Source organism: Pteronotus mesoamericanus, unplaced genomic scaffold (assembly GCF_021234165.1).
Source record: "Pteronotus mesoamericanus isolate MK-2021 breed Mesoamerican mustached bat unplaced genomic scaffold, CSHL_Meso_final scaffold_167, whole genome shotgun sequence".
NCBI lineage: Eukaryota > Metazoa > Chordata > Mammalia > Chiroptera > Mormoopidae > Pteronotus > Pteronotus mesoamericanus.
The window spans coordinates 40674597-40696150 of NW_026555308.1; the positions used below are offsets into that span (position 1 = coordinate 40674597).

General features: G+C 38.1%; 1 protein-coding gene across 2 annotated transcripts in view; it reads right to left on the minus strand.

Moving 5' to 3' along the window:
• The window catches only part of MAN2A1 (mannosidase alpha class 2A member 1), a 162314-nt gene that overhangs the window by 130122 nt on the left and 10638 nt on the right, over positions 1 to 21554 (minus strand). The window lies entirely within an intron of this gene.

A 21554-nucleotide genomic window follows, 5' to 3' on the forward strand; every position in this document is an offset into this window, starting at 1 on the left:
TGGACCTGGAGAGCATTATGCTGAGTGAAATAAGCAACTCAGAGAAAGGTAAATACCATATGATTTCACTCATACGTGGAATCTAATAAACAAACTAAACTAACAAGCAAAACAGAGACAGACTCATAGACAGAGAGCAGCCTGACAACTTAAAGGGTGGTGGAGGGGAGTGGCGGGAGGGAGCCAAAAACAAAAAGAGCTCATGGACATGGACAGCAGCGCGGTGATAGCTGGGAGGCTAGAAGTGGAAGAGGGAATAAGGAAGACAAATGGTAATGGAAAAAAAAATAAACTTAAAAAAAAGAACTATCATGCGCAGAAAAATCAATTAGTCGATTGTTAATTAGCAATATGCTTGAAAAACACTGGCATGAACATCCGCCAAGTAACTACACTATTGACTCATTTAGGCTGTTTCTATTATATTGTGTGACTTTTAGGTTTTTAACTGATCCTCACATTAAGAGGCTTGCCATCTCTATATACAAACCTTGCTATATAGAGTAATATCTCAGCTTATAAGAGCAAAGGACAGCCTTTGTCTTGTTCACTCCTATAGTCAGGGGTGATAGTTACACATAGAGAGTAGAGAGTTATAAATTTGCCAAATGGCCCTCTTATTTCTGGAAAGAAACTGTAATTCTTTAATGAACACCCCCTGTGCCAGGTATAATGCTGCATGCTGGGAAGACAGAAATGCATAAGATATGAGTCCTTGTCTGAACACACAAGGTGACAATGTAACTAGAAATAGGCTATCCTATGCCCAAAAAAGTCCACATTAAGGTTTAATAAAATAGCTATATGGATAGTGAACAAACAATTCTAGATAGACGCACAAACAATTTTTTCATCAGTAAATAACATAAAGGTAGAAAAGAGGAAGGAAAAAGAGAAAAGAAGGTAAAATACCTAAATTTCCAAAAGTAAAGAACTGGTCAAATGGTACATCTAATATCATGGAATAGTTTTCAGCCACTGAAAATTTAGAAATGTATGACATGATGATCCCCTTTTGAAAAATAATACATATGGAAGGCCATAACTGAGGTGGTAAAAACTAGTTATGGGCATTTATATTCTTCTTTTGTCTGTTGTGAACAATTGTTGATTTTATAATGGGGAGGCTGAGAGAAACAAGGAATTTACTCATGACAGATGTGTGAAGGGACAAGGGAAGACATTTTGGAATAAAAAAAAAAGTAGCCAAAATTAGAAGCAAATCAGCAGTAATCACCTTGGGAGGTGGAAGGAAAGACGACACTGGAGATGAATACCTAAAGCCCTGGACGTTCAAGAGACAAGGAGCACAGGACAGCCGGTCATGAACCTGCTCAGACCTCAAAAATGCTCTCATAGGCCTCTCTTCTTAAGAGACAGAAATAGCGCCCCCCCCCCCACGGCATACATCAGAACTGCAGTCCTTTAAGGTAACTGTCACATCCAGGTTGGGTGGCATGAGCTCACAAGGTAGAACTCTGAAGACTATTCATCAGCATATACAGAAGCAGGAAGTGCAATGTTTTAGCACAGAACTCATCCCACAAGACAAGCCCCATTTTCCCTAGTGTTTTCCCTAGTGAAAAGCAAGACAGAAAATATAGAAGTTTACGAGTAGAAATGACCAAGCAAAGGAAAACTTGATGGATCAGTACAACACTAGTTCAGGGTTCAAAGGAAAGCTGGTTGAACCATGTAGGTGCCAGGTCAGCAAAGCTGTGGAGCAGTATTGTATACACTACAAACCCTTTTTAATGAACACACATTGATGTTGGTTGAGTGGTTCTCAGTGGAAAGGCCAAAGGGGACCCTTGGCACAACCCAAAGTTCACTCAAAGAGGCTAAAAATATTTGAGTCAGGTGAACAGCTGAGTAATCTGTACATATTTTCCTAAATAAACATGCTATCAAGGGTTGTCAAAAATAAAGGGAAAACTTTTCCTCACTCAGATATCACAACACCACAAACTGTGGCTTTCTGAAATCACTCCTCATGAATTCTGTTCAATATTTCCAATGCTGAAGATACAAGTGTACCTCAGTGATACTTGCAAATCTATCACAACAGATGACAACAGTAAATAAAGTTCCTCTTATTGCAAGCAGAAGTAGAGCATGTTGACTTGTCCTGCCTGTAGTAATGCCACATACCTCCATAAAATAAAGTCTTAGCCTAGTCTAAAATACCACCTAATAATATTGTTATAACTATGAATGGTGACAGATGGTTACTAGACTTACAGTGATCATATCACAAGTTATACAAATGTTGAATCACTATGCTGTACATCTGAAACTAATATATTATATGTTGACTATCATTAAAAATAAATTTTAAAAACGTTAAGGGGAAAAAAAGACACTGACTCCAAAGAAAATTAAAAGATGTGCTGGAAAAGCTTAAAAAAAAAAAAACCATCCTATAGCTTTAAAAGATGCCATGTATTTTATCAGACAATAGTCTATGAATTAATATATGGGTGCCAACTTTCGCCAGAGCTTCCTGTGCCTCCAGGAAAAGATCAGTTGAGAGCCTTGCACACAGCAAAGCTGCCTGTAACTCAAGAAGCACTGAGAAAGAGGAGGGCTCCTCCTGGAACAGTCTTACTATGGCCCTGGTACTGCAACCTATGGAGGAGAGTATTATTCAAAACAAACATTACAGGAGATGGATGTTTCATCATAAAGGATCCTGCAGGCACTAAAGATGACTTCAATCTCATTGTTACTTTAAAGATATAATTAATGATCAATACTTGGAATTCTGTACTAAATGAAGTTCACAAAGAAAATTGTGACCTAGGGATATGTCAGCCTAATGGTCTAGTGGAAATTATTTATTAAACTACATTATGCAGTGGAATAAAGTCTCCCTCCAAATAGCTGAAATTTCTGAAATGCACACACCTCATAAGCAAATTCGGTACACGACAGACAAGAGTGGTATGGCCTTAAAAGGATGCGCTCATAGTCTACATTAAAGTATCAGAAATCACAGATAATGTTTCAATTATGCGGACAACTCAAAGAACACTGATGGTAATCTTGAAAAAGAAAATTTTTTGTAGGGCAAGAAAATCACTTATGAGAAAACCACTTTATTTTTTGATTTCCTAATCAGTTCTATAGGGAGGCCACGGTGTTGCGCTGCTGAGGGGCGGGGAAGGAGCTTATGGTATTTGATTTTCTCCTGCTTTTCATGAAAGGACAACTGAGCAAAAACACACTGATATCAAAGATTTTTGAAATAGAAAATTTAGAGCCTACACGGCAAAATAGGATCAGTACCCACTCAGCCCTCTGAAAAAAATCAATCAATGTGCATCTACAGCTAATCTGAAAACTTATTATGTAATTATTTGCCGCAGGTAAGACACTAGCTGTGATCACTGAAGCATGGCTGAATCTGCACACCTTCTCCTTCCTTCCTGTTACAATAAAATATATGTGCCTTCCCCTCTTCCCACTTCAAAGGCCAGCACTGCCTGTGAGCTCCAACCCCATCTCTCCAACTGCTCAAAGACTATATTCTTGTGGTTAAACTCTCAACACTGCATCACCGAACTCACCTTCTAAAAGCAACTCATTCTCAATAATATGTTTCATTAGATCAAACTAAAGCAAATTGCCAGTCTCGTAAAACAAAAGTAGTCAAATATCAACAATTTCTTATGGTTCAACTTAAGATCTTATCCTGTCTATAAAAAAAAAAAAAAAAAAGTCAAACTCCAGTGTTTACCTTAGCCCCACATTCCCCTCCAGGGTCCCATCCACTTCATGGACATAACCGGGCTTATCAACAGTCTACACTCATTATTCCTCTTCCTTACGAACTCCCACTTATTCACCTGCCCATTCCAATCAGTACCTGCCCTCCACTCCACCAAAACTGCTCTTGAAAAGTATCCAAAGGCTTCCACATTGCCAAGTTTGAGGAGTAAATATTGTCTTCTCTTATGTCAAGGAGCATTTGGCACTCCTCCTGGAAACTTTTTTTCACAGGCTCCCAACACAATGTGCTCTTGGTTTTCCTCCTAAGAACAGTTTATCAATCTCCACAATATCTAAATGATGGAGTGCCTCAAGGTTAAATCCTGAGTTCTCTGTCTTCTCTATACTGTCTTAAATTATCTTATCCATTTTAAGGTTTAAATTCTATTTTTTTGTACTGATGTTTCCCACATTTTTACCTTGATCTGAAGTCTCTTCTCTGAAATAACAAAGACCCATATAATCCAAATGACTTCCTGACTTCTCGAATTGGGTTTCAAACTTAAGTCCAAAAGACACCTTCCCAAAAAAGCCATCTATAGTCCTTAGGTCTTAAGTAAACAGCATTAATCTCTACCTTCATGGTCATTCCCAAAATCTTGGTGGCATCATGATTCTTCCTTCTTTGCCCTGCTCACACATCCAATCTACCTACGTGCTCTTTTCATCTTACCTCCAAAATAGTGTTTAAGTCAATTTACCTCTCTCCCTCTGGTCCAAGCCACAAACGATCTCTTCTAGCCTAGTAAAGCAGTCTCTTAACTGATTTCCCACATCCACATGTTTCAGCTGTGCCCTACTAAGGTGCAATACCTTTCTTGTATTCCACTGTTAGTTTCTCAAAGTACTTAAAAATACCTTACATTACAAGCAATAAGGACCTGCATAGCTGTCTTTCCATCCTTTTCTTTCTTGCCCCCCCCAATTTAATTCCACCCTGTTCTTATCCAAGTTTTAAGCCAGCCCATCTCCACTCTACCTGATGACCTTGGTATATGTTCCTTCTTTATACAATCTACAATTCTCTCCTCAAATGTCCCCTCTGCATAACCTTCCGCAGCCATCCTATCTAAAATAGGTCTTTCACATGTTATATACTCTATGTCAATTTATTTTTTGTTTCTTCCACAGCGTTTTATCTATTTTACTCATGTACTGCTTCCCCATGTTCATCACTAAATAAATCTCTGTATTGAGAATGGAAACCATAGTTGCTGTAGTCATTATTGAACCCTAACCCCTAGCACAATACCTGGCACAAAACAGGATTGCAAAATAGAGGGGTGGGCAAAGAAGTTTTACAGTTGTGAGTATGCCAAATAGAGTCTATACTTGTATTATTATTTATTAATTATTGTATTTTTCATATGAACAACTGAAAACCTACTTTTGACAACCCCTGAATTTATTGGGGAAAAAAGAAAGAAAAACTCTGTGACATTTTTTCTATGGAGGTACTAAATGGCCTTTTGGAGGCACCAAAATAAAAATTTTTAAAGAAATAAAATTAAACTCTTTACTGTAATCCAAAGAGTAAGTAACAGAAGAGTGAAAGGAAAGTCCTAAATAATAGGGTGATCTTCATGCACAGTTCAGGAAATGACACAGAAACTGATCCATCTTTGGCTACAGGTGACCTCGTGAGTAGGGTAAAATACGTGGCTCCTTTTTAGGGAAAAGATTATGAATTCTGTACAGTCCAACCAAATGTTTATCATGGTCACTACCATTAGTAACCATGACTTAATAGGCTATGATTTTCAACTGATGCAGGGGATAGAAAGAGTTTGGAAAAAGAACCTTAAATAGTCTAGAATCCTTCATACCATGGTAGCAATGTAAGCTCTTCATTCAACCAAATCAAATTTCCACTTAAGAGAACTGCAGAGGAAATATTACACATTTATATATAACTACCGATGGCAGCATTCAAAAAAACCAAATATCACCACAATGCTTGTGTGGGTATATATCTGAAACTCGAGATCTCTAAAATCTTTCATTTTTACCCTCTTAAAATCAAATTTTGTTAGATTCAACATATCATTCAATCACATCAAGATTATTATGAACTCGGAGTCTATCACTGAATGTGCTGCGCCCACCATGTAGCAAGTGTGGTGAGGTGAACAGGCTGTAACAGGAACCAGATAAAAATCATATGAAAGGCTTCTCAGAATTACAAACCCCTAAAATCTCAGTAAGGGTCCCAGCCAAGAAAACAAATCACTAAAATGGCAGCATAGGAAACCCCAGCCTTTGTCCTTCCACAAACATAAACAATTAGCTATCCACAAACAAAAACAGTTCTGGGAGATGTCTTACAAAACTTTAGCAGCACAATTAAACAAACAAACAAAAAAATAAATAAATCTGAAAAGGACCACAAACAAGAAGGAAAACAGCTTCATTTTGCCTGCATTATCCCACCCCCCAAACTAATACAGCACTGCTCAACACCAAGAAGGAACTCCCCAGCTAGAAAGAGTTCCCTTCCCTGGGAAAGAAGAGTCGGGTAAGCAACCAGCTTCCCCGGCCTTCATTGCACTGAGTGACACATAGAAACAGTTCAGAACTAGGAAGAAAAGCAATCGCTACCAATAGCAGTCACGTAGAAAGAGCAAGAGAGGTGCACAGTGGCCTGCTCTACAGACAAACCCTGCTTTCACCACTGAGGAAGGAACCAAACCAAGAGCCAGCACAGCTACTGCAGAAGCCACGCAGATTTCACCCATTTTCAACCCACATTTACTGGCATTCGCTGATGCCAGCCACCTATCTCCCACCATGCTCCCTCCCCACCCAGCCCCTCTGGAGCCTGGAAACCACACCAGCAGCCAGGCCATACCTCCGCAGTCGCAGGAGTCCAAGACCCCAGGGTAGCCCCTCCAGCTGTGCATTTGCATACAATCATACAAAAGACCTGACCCCTTTCATCTCCACTTTCTGTGTCTCCTCAGGAAGATTATGCAGCCATGAGAGAACATGCCTATAGCCAGGCCCCGCAGCTGCTTGTGGGCCCACATGAGGCCCTGTCTTCTGACACTGGTCTGCACCATTGTACACACCTGCATCTAGATCCTCCAGCTGTGCACCAGCTGTGCACCTGTACATCCTCCAGCTGTGCATCTGCCTAACCCCCATCAATAGTATCCACCACTGTGTGCCCCTGGTGAGACGGAGCAGTCACAGTAGTGTTCATCAAGAAGTGCCCCTCCAATTACCAGTGCACCTACAGCTGGCCCCAACCCAGGCTGCTTGCCTTGGCTTCCACTATTACATTGAAGTTCGAACCAGCCCCTGCCACTATACAAGGCCCTAGCATCTAGTCCCCCACAGGTAAATGTGTGCACACTGCCTGCTCCAGTCACCATGTCTGTCTGTCGCAGTCCCTAGCCACTGGACCTGGAGATGCCACTGAGGACTCAGAAAGCCTTTGCAGCCACTGCAGATGCTCTGCAGCACTCGCCTAGGACCACACAAATGTCAACGCTGTGGAGCACTGCAGAGTGAGTCAAAAAAAATTATCTGACCCTCGAAACTGGTGCAGTCATACACCCTGCACTGGGTGCCCTGCACCACTAGACCTGGTCACAGCACGTTCCAGCATGCCTCACCCACAGGTGAAAGGCTTCTCTTAATGAAGAAAGTCCATAAAGTCTAAAAGAGGTGACAGCTTCTTCAAATGCGCAAACACCTATGAAAGGCTACAGGGATCAGAAAGAATCATAAAAAAATGCTCCTACTGTGTAATACAGTAAACTTCAAATAACTGGCTCTAAAGAAATGGAGATATAGGAGTAGCCTCACAAGTAATTCCAAAAAATGTTCTAAAGATGCTCAGGGAGCTACAGGAGAACACACGTAAATAATTTAATGTTGTCAGGAAAGCAATTCAAGAACAAAATAAGACGTTCAACAAAGAGACTAAAAACAAGAACAGAAATTTTGAAGGATATAATGACTAAACTGAAGAAGTAAACAGAACTTTAATGAGACTTGATCAAGTAGAAGAATAAGTAAACTTAAAGACAGAGCAACTGAAATTACCTAATCAGAGAAGAAAAAGGTGGAAAAAATGAAAGAGTGGAGAAAAGCCTACATGATCTATGAGATATCAGAAAAAAAAAATTGCAAATTACTAGATTTCTAGAAGAAGAAAAGGAGAAGAGGACAGAAAGCTTATTTAAAGCAATGATAACTGAAAAATCTCCATCCTGAGAAGAGATTTGGGGATCCAAGCACATGAAACTCATAGATCACCAAACCAAATCTCCAAGACACATAATAAAATTATCAAAAATCAAAGAAAAAGATAGAATCTTAAAAGCAGGAAGAGAAAAAATAGCTTGTACCATATAAGAAAACCCCCATGACAGTATAGGTGAATTTCAAGCAAATGGGATGATACATTCGAAGTGTTGAAAGAAACATATTGCCAACCAAGAATACTTTTCCTGTCAAAAATGTCCTACAAAAAGAAAAACTTCTCCACACAAATGAAAGCTGAGGAAGTTCATCACCACAAGACCTGCCTTACAAAAAATGCTGAAAGTTCTTAAGCTGAAATGAAAACATGGTAATTAATAACATGAAAACATAAAAAAATATACAACACACTGGTAATGGAAGGTAGAGTGAAATTCAGAATACTCAGAATGTAATATGGTGCAGTGCTACCAGTAAAAGATTGAAGTACAAGGGTGTTAAAAATAAAAATAGCTACAATAATTTGTTAGTGGACAGAAAATATTTTTTAAGAGATAAATTGTGACATGAAAAAATATAAGAGAGGGAGAATAAAAAGGGTAAAGTTTTTGTATGAAATTGAAATTAAATTATCACTGTAAAATAAAGTTATAGCTATAAAATACTTTATGTAAACATCATGTAATCACAACGCTAAAGCTACATCAAATTCACAAAAAAAAAAAGAAAAGAGAATCAAAGCATACCATTATGAAAAATCATCAAGTCAGAAAGTAAGGCAGCAAGAGAGAAAGAAAGGAACAAGGGAACTACAGAAAGCCAGATCAATAAGATGTCATTAATAAATTCTTACTTATCAATAATTACTATAAACATAGATGAACTGAATTCTCCGATCTAAAGACAGAGAATGGCTATATTAAAACAAAAACAGAAAAAAACAAGACCTAACTAGAGAGTACCTACAAAAGACTCATTTCAGCTTTAAGGATACACACAGACTAAAAGTGAAAAATAGAAACTGTCAACAAAATGAAAAGCCAGCCTACTGAATGAGAGAAAATATTTGCAAATCATACTCATATATCTTGGTAAACAGAAGACTATGGGGAAATCTGAGATGGTGATGAGGTAGGCGAAAGTTACACTCACTTCCTCCCAGGACCATAGCAAAATTAAAATTAAGTTATAGAACAATCAGCATGGATAACTTTCTGAACACCACTTGAACACAAGTCTTATAACTAAGGATTTACAGAAGGCACATCAAGACCAGTAGGAAGGGCAGGGAAATGAAAATGGCTGGTCCCACAACAATGGTGGTGGCTGAGAATCTAGAGGGATATCTGAACTGCAGAGGTCTCCCCAACAGAAGGAAAGAATCTCAACCCCACACCAAACACTCAGGCCCTGAGCACCATTGCCAGACAGAGAAGCCCACATAATATGTGGCTGTGAAAACCAGCAGGGATTCCACCTGTCTGGAATAAAAAAGATATTGCTGGAACCTAAGCACCCTCTTAAAGAGCGAGCTCAAAAAATCTTACTCAGATACTCATCCCGGGCTCTTGTGGAGGGACAGCGACTCGGAGGAGACCAGAGTCATACAGAGAGAGACCGAATTGTGTGGTTTTAGGGAGTGGGCTGGAGGGATAGCTACCAATGTCCCTGTGCAAGTCACTGTCCTACAATGTGCATAAATACCATTTTCCCTGGGTCAAGAACTCCCCTCCACTCAGCATTAGCCTGGAGAATTGCATGAGCCCCTCCCTGCCGACACTTTAAGGCCCTGCCTTGCCAAATTTGCACTCAGCTCAGGGAATGCTGGCAGCGTCCAGGCTAGGCCCACACTCAGTCTTTACTGAAAAATTCTCAAGGAATTCCAGGAAGCCAATGGGTACCAGAGATAGAGAAGTCCAGCAAGTACAAAGAGTCCCAAAATAGATGAATCTTAAGAGTCCCATGCCAAGACACATCATATTTAAAATGCCAAAGGTGACCATCAAAGAGAGAATCTTAAAAGCAGTAAGAGAAAGACAGTCAATTACCTACAAGGGAGCTCCTATAAGAATGTGATTTCTCAACAGAAACTTTGCAGGCTGGAAGGGATTTATATAAAATTTTGAAAGTGTTGAAAAGTGTTCAAAGAAGCTATAACCAAAACTACTCTACCCAGCAAGGCTATCATTTAATATTGAAGGAGAAACAAAGAGCTTCCCATTCAAGAGAAAACTAAAGGAGTTCATCACCAACAAACTAGTATTACAATAATATAAAAATGACTTCTTTAAGAAGAAGAAAAACAAAAAAGGAACATAAATACAAATAATAAAATGGTATAAATGCATACCTATCAATATCATTTTAAATGTAAATTGATTAAATGTTCCAGTCAAAAGACATAGGGTAGCTGGATGCATAAGAATAAGATTCATGTATATGCTCTCTACAAGGGACCCGCCTCAGATTGAAAGACATACACAGAATGAAGGTAAAGGGATGGAAAAAAGGTATCTCATGCAAAATGGAAAGGGATAAAAAGCTATAGTAGTAATACTTGCATCAGACAAAGTAGACTTTAAAACAAAGGCTATAATAAGAGGCTAAAAAGGGCAGTACATATGATAAAGGGATTAATCCATGAAGAGAATATATGTACCCAACACAAGAGCACCTAAATATTTAAAGCAAATAATGACTGACTTAAAGGAAGAGGTCAACTCTTCATTAACATCAATGAGTAGACCTTCCAGACAGAAAATCAACAAGGAGACAGCAGCCTTAAATGACACATAAGACCAGATGGATTTAATTGGTATTTTAAAAATATTTCACCCCAAAGCAGCACAAATACATTCTTTTCAAGTGCACAAAAAACATTTTTCAGGATAACCACATGTTAGGACACTAAACAAGTCTCAATTTAAGAAAACAAATCATATCAAGCATCTCCAACTACAATGGCATGAAACTAGAAATCAATTACAAGAAAAGAACTGAAAAACACACAAACACATGTAGGCTAAAAAAACATGTTACTAAATAATGAAGGGGTTAACAATGAGATTGAGGAATAAATCAAAATATACCTTGAGACAAATGAAAATGAAAACACAACACAATGGAAAAGCAGTCTTAAGAGGAAAATTCATAGCCATACAGGCCTGTCTTAAGAAAAACAGAAACAACAACAACAACAACAAAAATCCCTCATTAAACAATCTAACCTTACACCTAAAGGAACTAGAAAAAACCCAAAGTGAACAGAGGAGAGAAATAATAAAGACCAGAGCAGAAATAAGTGAAATATACAAGAATCTAAGAAAACTCTCCAAAAGATCAATGAAACCAAGAGCTGGTTCTTTGAAAAAACAAGCAAGACTGATAAACTTTTAACCACTAGATTCATCAAGAAAGAGAGAAGGCCCAAATAAATAAAATCAGAAATGAAAGAGAAGTAAAAACTGAAACCACAGAAATAAATATGACAAACTTTATTTGCCAACAAACTGAACAATCTGGAAAAAATAGGTAAATTCCTAGAAACATACAATCTTCCAAGACTGAATCAAGAGGAAAACAGAAAATCTGAACAGATTGTTTACAACCAATTAAAGTAAAGCAATAATAAAAAACCCCCAACATGCAAAAAGTCCTGGATCAGTTGGCTTTACAGGTGAATTTTACCAAACAACAAAGAATTAATATTGAGGCCCTGGCCTGGTAGTTCAATTGGTTAGAGCATTGCCCCTATATGCCAAGGTTGTGGGTTCGATCCCTGGTCAGTGCACATAAAAGAATCAACCAATGAATGCATAAATAAATGGAACAACAAATGGATGTTTCTCTCTGCCCCCTTCTTCCCCCCTCTCTCTCACTAAGGGAAAAAAAATAAAACCTATTCTTCTCAAACTATTCCAAAAAATTCAAGCAGGAAAGACTCCTAAGTTCATTCTACAAGGCCAGAATTATCCTAATTCCAAAAGCAGATAAAGACACTAGAAAGAAAAGTATAGGCCAATATTCCTGATGAAAACATGTAAAAATCTGCAACATAATATTAGCAAACTGAATCCAGCAATACATTTACAAAAATCATATACTATGATCAAGTGGAATTTATTCCTGGATACAAGGAAGATTCAATATCTGCAAATTAACAGCATATAAACAAAATAAAGGATAAAAATCAGGTGATCATACCAGTAGATACAGAAGGGGCATTTGATACAACCCAGCACCCATATATGATAAAAACTGTCAGGAAAGAGGGAACAGAAGAAACATATCTCAACATAATAAAGGCCATATATGGCAAACCCTCAGCTAACATCCTCAACTGGGAAAATTTAAGTGTTTTTTTTTAAGATGAGCAACAAGACAGGGATGTCCACTTTCACCAATCTTAGTCAGAGCAGTTAGAAAAGAAGACATAAAAAGCATCCAAACAGGAAAGGAAGAACTAAAACTCTCATTATTTGCAGATGACATGATACTAGATACCAATATGTTGAGAACTCTAAAGATTTCACCAAAAAACTACTAGAACTGATAAATGAATTCAGTAAAGGAGTAGGATACAAAATAAATATCCAAAAATCATTTGCATTTTTATACACCAATGATAAACTATCAGAAAGAGAAACTAACAATCCCATTTACAATCACATCAATAAAATAATATACCTAGGAATAAATTTAATCAAGGAAGTAAAAGACCTATACTCAGAAAATTATAAGACATTTTTAGAAAGAAACTGAAGGTGATACAAATAAATGAAAGCATATGCCATGCTCATGGACAGGAAGAATTAATATTGTTAAAATGTCCATTCTACCCAAAGCAACCTATATATATAACACAAGTCCTATCAAAATACCAATGGCATTTTTCACAAAACTAAAACAAATAATCCCAAAATTTATATGGAATCACATAAGACCCTGAATGGCTACGGCACTCCTTAGAGAGAAAAACAAAACTGGAGGTATCTTGATACCTGAAAATAATACTACAAAGCTGTAATAACCAAAACATCATGGTGCTGACATAAAGACAGACACATGGATCAATAAAACAGAATAGAGAGCCCAGAAAAAAGGCTGCATCTGTATGGTCAATTAATATTTGCTAAAGGAGGCAACACCATACAATGGGGTAAAGAAGACAGTCTATTCAATAAATGGTGTTGGGAGAATAGGACAGATACATTAAAAAATATAAAACTAGATCACCTTCTTATACCGTATAAATAAATGGAATAAAGACTTCAATATAAGACTCGAAACCATAAAAATCCTAGAAGAAAACATGTATATGTCTATGTCTACATACAATAAAATACTATTCAACCATTTAAAGAAAGAGAGAAAATCCTCCATTTGTGACAACACAGATAGACATTGAGGGCATTATGCTAAATGAAATGAGTCAGGGAAAAACAAAAATTGTATGATAGCACTTACACATGGAATCTCAAAAAGCTTAACTCATAGGAATAGAGTACAATGGTAGAGGGAACTAGGGACTGAGAGAAAGGGGGAATGAGGAGATGACCAAATGGTACAAACTTCAGGTTATAAGATAAATAAGTTTTGGGGCACTAATGTACAGCATGATGATTATAGTTAATAATACTGTTATTTTTATGCCTGAAAGTTGCTAAGAGAGTAAATCTTAACTGTTCTCACCACAAAAAAATGGTAAATTTGTGCCATGATGGGGGTATTAGCTAACACTATGGTGGTAATCATTTTGCAATACATAAGTGTATCAAATCAACACCTTAAACTTATACATGTTGTATGTCAATTATATCTCAATAAAGCTGGAAAATAAAATAAAAAATAAACTGAAGGGAAATGTGAATTATGACTCCAGTGCTATAACGACAAAATCATGGGCAAGTCATAAAACTTCTCTGTGGCTCAGTTTCCTCATCTAACCCACAGGGGTTTAGTCAAATTAATTAGTACAGTTTACCCGTGAACAACTTGGAGGTTAGGAGCACTGCCCAGTCAAAAATCTTCATATAGAGATCTACCAAGATGGTGGAGGACTGAGCGGAGGGCACACTGACCTCCTCCCAGGACCAACCTGGAATTACAACTAAACTGTGGAGAAATCACCTGGAACAAACAACTGAACAATAGCAAGAGAGGAGCCTTATAACCTCGGGCAGACGGAAGAATCACCTTTAGCGTAATCTAACTGGTAAGGAGTGCAGTAGAGACTGGAGAAGCGAGTGGAGCAGCAGCACCAGAAGGATATTGAAACAGCCAGTCAGATCCCCCTGAGATGAGCAGGGTCTAAACCATAAGTGGGGATCTCCAGCCTACAACACCAAAGCCCAAAAAGTACATGGATAACAGCCAGCTGTGAAAAGCAGCAGGGTTGCTCTCTGCCAGAGACAGGGGGCTGGAGATGCAAAGAGCCTTTTAAAGGGCCAAACACATAAATTTTTATTTGCAGCCACTTACCCTGATCTCCAGCAAAGTCGGGGGCAGAGTGCGCTGGAGATGCCAGAGGAGGGACTGCAGAAGGAGGCTTTAGGGAGAGAACTGAGAGAGTTGACAGTGGGATCCCACTGCTGACTCATACCCCATAGGCAGCAGCCATATTGCTCAGGCAGACCACTCCCCTGAGCAGCAACAGCATGAGAGGACCCAATAACCCCACCCCCAGGAGGGACTGTGTCCTGGCCTGGCAGTGCTAAAACCTGACTGCTAAGTAGAGTGGCAGACACAGATAGTAGATCCCTGGCTAAAGGGGGCCCAAAGTGGTCCAGAGACACTTGAGGAGAGACTGGAGATAGAGGATTTTGGGAGAGAATGGAGAGAGTAACCAGTAGGATCCCAGTGCTGACTCCTCCCCCATATGGCAGCAGCATGAGAGGACCCAATAACCCCGCCCCCAGGAAGGACTCTGCTCCGCCTTCTGGTGTCTCTAAGTCAACCTGTGGAGTGCAGAGTGACTAGATTAACAGCTGAAAGAGACAGCCACAGACAGCAGATTCCTGAAAGTCTCCAACAAACTGTGTAAAGTCAGACAGGGTCAACATCTGACATAATCAGAAGCATATCCAGAAAGAAAAGACAGAGGTCTTCTACCATAGAAATTCACACCACAAAGTGAGGAAATCAAAACAGGTCAATTTAAGAAGCAGAAGCAAAAAAGAGGAGTCTCTCAAATAATGGGAAGACAAAGAAACACCCTCCAGTCGAAGGGAAAGGAGGAATCCCCAGAAAGAGAACTAAATAAAATAGAGACAAGTAAACTGTCAGATATTGAGTTCAAAACAATGGTTATAAGGAAGCTCAATGAGCTCAGTGAGTTCAGATAAAATTACAAAATACTACAGGGAAACTATGAGAAACTTACTGCAAAGTATATCAGCATGAAAAAGGACATAGAAATGATCAATAAGAGACAAGAGGGAATGAAAAATACAATTTCTGAATTGAAGAACACAGTAGAAGGAATCAAAAGCAGGCTAGATGAACCAGAGGAATGAATCAGCGAGCTGGAGGGTAAGATAGAAAAAGGCTCCCAGAAAGAGCAAGAATATGAAAAAAGACTCAAAAAGAATGAAGAGGCGTTGAGGGAAATGCAGGACAACCTGAAACGTAATACTGTCCATATAATAGGGATGCCAGAAGGAGAAGAAGGGGAAGAAGGGATAGAGAGGCTGTTTGAAAAAGTTAATGATAGAAAACATCCCTAATTGGAGGAGAGAAAAAGTCACACAAGTCCCGGAAGCACAGAGGATCCCATTCAAGAGGAACCCTATACGGTCCATTCCAAGACACATTATAATTAAAATGGCAAATATCAAAGACAAACAGAATCCTAAAGGAAGCAAGGGAGAAACAGGTAGTCACATATAAGGGGAAACCCGATACAGCTAGCAGCTGACTTCTCAACAGAAACACCACAAACCAGAAGAGAATGGCAAGAAATATTCCAATCAATGAAAAACAAAGGTCTGCGACCAAGACTGCTCTACCCAGCAAAGCTCTCAATTAAAATGGAAAGTGAGATAAGGTGTTTCCTAGACAAAAGAAAGCTAAGAGAATTTACCTCCACCAAACCAGCATTGCAAGATATGCTAAAGGTGGGGGGAAGGCAGAGACAAATGTATTTGGAAAAATAAATTATTAATGTAATTTTTTAAAAAAAAGATATGCTAAAGGAACTGCTTTAAAAAGATGAAGAAAAAGAGTCTATGAATACCCAGTTCCTTTTACAGTCACCCATACTTGATATTACCAACATTTTTAATACTTATTAATCTGATTGTGACAACGATGTGTTATTTTCATTGTTACTTTATTATTTTTTGAAACTGAACGTGTTTTTGTATATTTCTTGCCTGTTTCCATCATTTTTAAAAAGCTTTAAATGACATTTGGTATTCTTTATCTTTTTTTGGATATGTTTGTAGAATTTTTTCCTTAAGAAAAAACAAAACTATTAACCTTTTTTTAGATGTGTTACAAATACTTTTCTATTCTAATACTTGTCCTTTAACCTTTTTTATATGTATATTACTGTATAGTCTTAAATGTTTAATATAGTCATATTGTCAATATTTTACTTTATAGCTTCTGGGTTTGAATATTTTACTTCAGGGTAAGAAAAATATTATTTTGTATTTTCTCCAAAAACTCAGATTTTGCATATCGATTTTTAATTCACCTGAATATTTTTTGTATAATGTGTGAATTAGGGCTCTATATTTGTTTTATTTCAAGTAATAGTGGTCCATGCACCTTATTTGTTGAATAAGCCTTATTTTCCCCATTGATTTGAAATATCAAATTAATCATGTATTACATTGTTAGACAGATATATACATTTGTTTCTAGAGTGCTCATTTTATTTCAGTGATCTACTGGATTATTTCTGTGCTGATGTCATCCTGTTTTAATTGCTGAGTGTTTATAAAGGATTTAAATTTTTTAGTATTTTATAATGGATTTTGACATTTAAAATAAATAAATAAAATCTCAATCTACATTTAAAAAAAGAAAAAGGAAGGAACTCCTACCTTTTGCAACAACATGGATGGAACTGGAGAATATTAAGCTAAATGAAATAAGCCAGTTGGTGAAAGACAAATACCATATGATCTCGCCTATAAGTGGAATCTATTCAGCAAAATAAACTAACAACATAAATCAAAGGCATGGAAACATGGAGCAGAATGAAAGTGACCAGAGGGGATGGGGAAGGAGGACAATGGTGGAAAGAAGGAGAAGGGACTAAACAGAGAACATGTATGAATAAACCCATGGACATGGACAACAGAGTGGGAATTGACTGTGGGAGAGGGGGTCAGGGTGGGAGGGGTGCAGGAAGGCAAAGGGGGAAAAACTGAGACAACTGTAATAGAGTAAACACGATTTAAAAATTAAAATAAATAAATAAATAAATTTAGAAAAAGGAAAAAAAATCTTCATATAACTTAAGTTGACCCTCCACATAAGTGGATTCCCAACAGCAAATCAGAAATACTGTTTTTAATCCAGGGTTGGCTTAATCCCCAGATGCAAAACCCGGTAGGTAATATTACTGTATTCTGTTGTGTATAATGCGCTCTCGTGTATAATACACGCCCACGTTCTTGCCCCAAACTTTCAGGAAAAAAAATCTTTCATTTTAAGTTTTTAATTTAACTATTTATTTATTTATATTTAGATACTTGTTTTGTGTATTACAAAGGAAATTTAGCATTTATTTTTGAACATATTATAGTATGAGAAATTTTATGTAACAAATAATTACAAAACACCAGAACAGATACAAGGTATTTCAGGTACTACCCACGTATGATGCACATCCTTATTTTTCCCTCAAATATTTGGGCAAAAATGTGTACATAACACACAGCAAAATACAGTAATGCAAACTGCTACTGTGGTAGGCAAAATAATTGGCCCCCAGTGATGTCCACATCTTAATCCCTGAAACCTATAGTGAACCACTTCATGGCAACAGAGGCATTGCTGATGAGATTAATTTAAGGATTTGAAAAATGGGGACGTTGTCCTAGAATATTCAGTTAGGACCACTGTAATCTCATAGGTTCTTATATGGGTAAGAAGAAGGAAAGTCAGAGCCAGAGGAGATATGAAACAGAAGGTTGTCAGAGTAATGCCGTGCTGAAAAGGGTCCTTGAGCCAAGGAATGCAGGCAGCTTCTATAAACTATTGGGTTGGCCGAAAAGTCTGTTTAGTTTTTTCTGTAAAATAAAAGACACACTTTTCATTTTCACCAATAATTTTATTGACTTAGATATTTTGAGTATGTTGGCTATATCCTGCTATTGGCTTCTTAGTGGGTAGAGGCCAGGGGTGCTGCTAAGTGTCTTCCAATGCACAGGACAGCCCCACAGCAAAGAATTATTTGGCCGAAATATCAATAGTACCAAGAAACTTCACAAACCACTTTTGACACATTCAGTCAGTCACAGCAGCTTCTCCATACACTGCACAAATCCTTTTTTTGCTTTTCAGTTGAATTTTTACCTTCCTTAAAATAGTAAAACATAATATGCCAAAAATGTTGTGTATTTTCTTCCATCTTTAATATTAAAATGGCTGCACAAAAGTTCACCAATTTTAATAAGTATTTTTTTAAATACACATTGATATGACAGCTGTCACAATACAGTCTAACAAAATTATTTTGAATGAAGTTAAAGACAACTAAGCACTACTAGAGCGATTGTATGGAAAAAAACTAAACGAACTTTTTGACCAACCCAATAGAAAAGGTGAGAAAAAAATGGATTCTTCCCTAAAGCCTCCAAAGGAAGGCAGCTCTGCCAACATCTTGACGACAGTCCAGTATGACACATATTTCAGCCTTCTGACCTCCAAAACCAGAAGAGAATACATTTTCTTATTTTAAGCCATTAAGTTTGTTGTGACTTAGTACAACAGCAATAGAAAATTAATACACCTGGCAAAGAGCTGACCCAATATAAATAAAGCTTAGAAAGTATCCTTACACCTTCAGTCCCTGATAGAGGAAGCTGCCCAAGTCCCCATCCAAAGTGGAGAGTTGTGAGCCTGAGAAGCTGAGAGCCTGTGCACTGGAGCAATGGAGGGTGAGACCATGTGACTTAATAAGCTGTTTTCCCAGGGACGGACGGACGGGGACACACACACACACACACACACACACACACACACACACACATTTTGTCTAATAAGGCTATAAAATAAAGGAGGCAGGAAAAAACTTTATTGTATTTTTCAGAGAAAGAAACACCAACATCTCCATTATGGACAGCAGAGGGCCTAATAAATAAAAGTGTTTTAAAGCTATTCTGGAGCTATGGTGGGACAAGCAGAGTAAGAGTCTACTGCAGTTGGATAGGAAAAACACCACAGTGGCTTGGACCATGGCAGCAGAGGTGGAGGAATGTGAAAGCATTTGACAGGACAGATAAACTAGGAAAGAAAAGGGAAAGAAAAAAGGGAAATTGGTCTCTTTTCTTCCTGAGGCAACTGGAGGATAACAGGTGGCATTTTAGGAAAACAGGAAACGCTGTGGTAGGAGCAGAGTGAGGGATAAAGGTTCTGTTCTGGAATTATTCGATAGCTCAGTGGTACTATAAGGTAGACATGCAAGTCTGAAAGTCAGAAGAATATATAAATTTGAGTGGCCAGTATAAATATGAATTTAAAGCAGTGGGAACGAATGGGATTACCTAGAGAGAGAGTGCTCAGTGCTGCTTTTTTATCATTGCGAAAGGCTCACCAGGCGATTCTCGTACATCTGCAGTTAAGAACCACTGCATTAAAGCTAAATATAGGGACTGTAATTTGGTAAAAGAGAATCTGTATTTCCAGCAGGGGTGACACCGTTAGTGCAGTAGTTCCAAATCAGTCAGATGCTTTTCAACTATGTACAGGAAAATCCTACTATTTAGTCAGAGCTCAGGCACTTAACAGGAAAGCATTTTTGTTTGATAGATTGACAAGTAACCACTCAACTGACCACTCTACCCCTTAAGATGTGTAATGCTGAGGCCAAAGAGAATGTGAAATGGGGCTGTGGCCATCGTCAGGTATCTAATTCTACTTCTCTATCAAAAAGCCACAAACCACAGTTACAAATGACCTTTAAATGGTATGTTCCAGACCCAGAGCTTATCATGTCTGAATCTCGTCCAAGGTATTATCGTTGTGTTCCCACTTGTTCATTCAAAGAAACAAATGCCCTTGCCATGTGAGCATAAAGAATGCTTAATTATATAACGCCTTGCTGAAACACAAGAGCAATGCACTCTTTGCCCTGGCAAATCATTATTCACAATCTCACACCTGCCTAGACATGAGAGTAACAGAGGCTACTAGATGGAGGCATATGACAAGAGTGCCACGCGACTGATGTGAGGAGCTGGGACCCCAAGCTCACCATCCCTTGCCCCAGCTGGGGACCCACAGTACTCAGGGCTGCACCTGGGTAAACCCCTCCGCCACTGCCAGAATCACAATAGAGGATCTTAACTCTGACCTGGAATAACAACAGGCCACTCAGGTTGTCCCCACCTTTGTCATCCCCAGCCCTCTCACCACTTCCAAAAACATGCTCATGATTCCAGTTGCTAGCACTTTCTTCTGCTCCAAGACATAGCTCCATTTCCGCCCTGTGAGTTTCCAGATGTATATTTAGATTAGAACCATATGACCCCCCTCCTGCACTAGCTCAGTGCAGCTGCACAAAAATCACCTCCCATTGAGGTACATTTTAGGCACCAAGCTGCTATATAAAGTGAGATGCTGCAAAAGTTATCTTTTTTAAACAACTATTATTAGAAAAGCTTGTAAATAGGGCAAAATATTTGTATTACTAAATATTTTCATATAATGCAGTTTTATTACTTTCAAACACATGTAAAAACTGCATTAAGTGGTACTAAGCAAATTAAGTGTTGACTAATAGAATATTTTTCTTTAATTCAACACTTCCCAAGTTGTTCTATGGAACATCACTTTTCTTTGTACTTTTTTTGCAAAAAAAAAGTTTTTAAACCACACTGATTTTTCTCCTGAAATGTATTTTTACTGTATTTCTGTTCTGAGGTAATAATGGCAACAGTAATTCCACCCAAGGCCACTCATGAAAGTTCTCGGGGCACACTTTTAGGCTGCAACAATTCCCAGGGAGCTGCAGTTGTGTTGTCCCTCGCCATCTGGCCAATGACTGCTGATCTATGTTGACAATGTCTTCTATTTTTTGACATACTACTGTCTTTACATACAAGAGTTACCCAGTTACACTACCTAAACTCCCAAGGATAAATGGCATATATTGTATTTACTGTATTTAAGTAAATGCAATTGACATATCTAGGATGGTTCTTCATACAGAAATAATTTGGGGGAACCTCTGAAAACTGAGGGTCGTATTAAGTAGATAATCAGCCTGACTTCAGGCTTATGTACTATATAATAATCATTTCCTCAATAAGCTCCTTCTATCCCTTACTCACAGAAGACAGGTATTTAGGCAAGCCCCTTCTGAATGATTATAAATTTTGAACCTCCTAACTAATTCT